The sequence below is a fragment of the Lepus europaeus genome, chromosome 7 (genome assembly GCF_033115175.1).
Source record: "Lepus europaeus isolate LE1 chromosome 7, mLepTim1.pri, whole genome shotgun sequence".
In the NCBI taxonomy this organism is placed as follows: domain Eukaryota; kingdom Metazoa; phylum Chordata; class Mammalia; order Lagomorpha; family Leporidae; genus Lepus; species Lepus europaeus.
Genome location: NC_084833.1, coordinates 98,763,998 through 98,766,270, shown reverse-complemented (window position 1 = coordinate 98,766,270; position 2,273 = coordinate 98,763,998). Strand labels below are relative to the sequence as shown.

Sequence of the window (2,273 nt, the reverse complement as noted above, 5' to 3'; positions counted from 1 at the left end):
AACATAACTGACCAACAAGGAATCTGGAAATGAGCTGATCACTCATCTTTCAGCCCCAATCTCAATCTGCAAGAACCTTTACCCCTAACATCTTAGGGAGCCCAGGAAATACGCACTAGCTGCCGAGCTCCTTGCTCTGCACCTTGCAATGATTACCTAGTTTCTTCCACCACCCTGATGTCAGTGATTGGCTTTCTGTGTGTCAGGCCAGTAGTTCTGGTTTGGGAGTTTTGTAACAACATTTCTAACTAGTTTGGGGTGTTGTTCAGCAACAATCCTGGCAAATACATATTTACAGTGCAGAAGAAAAGCAGCACTGAAAAAGCATGTATTTTAAAATTTCAAAACTGTGGGTCACTGCAGAGCAAGTGGGACTATTGGCAGAGTTGGTATAAGGAATCTGTGCAGACCAGCTCTAGCATGTTGAAGGGTTCCTTTAAGACTATGCTGACATTGCACCCAGGGCTGCCATACAAAGTACTCATTGTTACCCAGAGTACACCTTTCAAAGCAGCTTTAGGTTTGCAAAAGGAGAATTTAAAGTTCCTGAAGCAACAAGTGCAATTCATGATGGAATAAGAATAAATCTTGCACAGACTTTGGGAAATATTTTTTCTCAAAACTGCAAATTAGTCCTAGAGACAGCATTGGAAGTCAGTATCTGCTACTGGGACACACAATTAACTTTCAGAATAAAAGTATATTTTGCTGTTCTAAGACTGAAATCAGGCATTTAATATACTATGAAAACATGAAGAGTTCTTGAGATAATGAAAGGTGACTCTTCTGTCTCTTTTTTCTCCATATTCTTCATATGAAGAGAGAATGGCTGGGAATTGAGGGTCTGACCACCATGGAAGATCATAGTACCTTTTTTTCATTGAGGTTTTTTTTTTTTTTAATAAGATTTATTTATTTGGAAGTCAGAGAGAGAGAGAGAGAGAGAGAGAGAGAGATCTTCCATCTGCTAGCTTATGCCCCAAATGGCTGCATCTGCCAGAACCGGCCCAGGCCAAATCCAGGAGTGAGGCACTTCTTCCGGGTCTCCCACAGGGGTGGCAGGGGCCCAAGCACTTGGGCCATCTTCCACTGCCTTCCCAGGCACATTAGCAAGGAGCTGGATCGGAAGTGGAGCAGTTGAAACTTGAATCAGTGCCCACAGGGGATGCCAGCACCACAGCTGGCAGCTTTAACCCTTGCATCCCAACACTGGCCTCAGGAGCACAGTCCTTGATTGCTGCTCATAACACAAGCAGGCAGTTCATGCGGGATAAATGGGTAGTCCCACTGGGTTACAGAACTGGAGGATCCATATGATAATTCTTGCTGAGAACATTTGAAAAATTAAAATGTATTGATCTTTACACATTTGTCTTTCAGTTAAAAATGGAAACGGGTTATGGATCATAAATGGCAGTTTGCTTAATAGATGAATTGCAGGCTCGTAGTTTGATTATTTTTAAATTTTTTTGTTTATTCAAGAGACAGAGCCAGAGAGGGAAAGAGGTCCCATCCGCTGGTTCACTTCCCAAATACCTGCCACAGCTAGAGCAGGGCCAAAGCCAGCAGCCAGAAACTTAAGTCAGGTGTTTCACGTGGGTGGCGGGAACTCAATTATCTATGCCATCACTGCTGCTACCGAGGGTCTGCTGGAGTTAGGAGCCAGAGCCAAGAACTGAACACAGGTACTCCAATGTCACACACAGGCATCTTAACTCTTAAGCTATTATATTTTTAATTTTCAGAATTTGAGCCAAATTATTTCACCAGGAATGAGAAAATCACCTCGCGCAATTATTCATCTATGTGTGAGAGTCCTCACGAAACCAGAGTCAGCATTGCCTTTGTGTGACAGCAGTTATTCAATTTTTTTTACCAACAGCAATTTTCTTCCACCTCAAGCCTGACTAACTTATGGCAAATGTTTGTAGAAATACAAACCGGCACATCGCACATTTCATCTGTGGTTCAAGTCAGTAAATAAATATCATATTTGGTGCTGTTTGCTCACCTGGCATGCTTCTTTATAGTTTATTTTTTTAGTATAAGACATGCGGTAAGTGGATGTGAGTTCCATGTCCTTATAAAAAGTGCTACCTTGGTTTATTCATTATAAGTTGTTGCCATAGCAAACCTATTATTTTACAGTTCAATAAGTCATAAGCCTGAGATAGGACTCAATGATTTATTATTCTACAAGTCCATGGGTCAGAAATCTGAGACAGGACTCGAGGGGTCAAACAGGGCCACAGCCCTTTCTGGAGGCTCTGGGA

General features: G+C 42.1%; 1 pseudogene; it reads left to right on the top strand.

Annotated features, from left to right (window-relative positions):
* The first annotated feature begins 420 nt into the window (after positions 1-420).
* On the top strand, positions 421-1,852 carry LOC133763900 (ubiquitin-fold modifier 1-like; annotated as a pseudogene).
* The last annotated feature ends 421 nt before the right edge of the window (positions 1,853-2,273 follow it).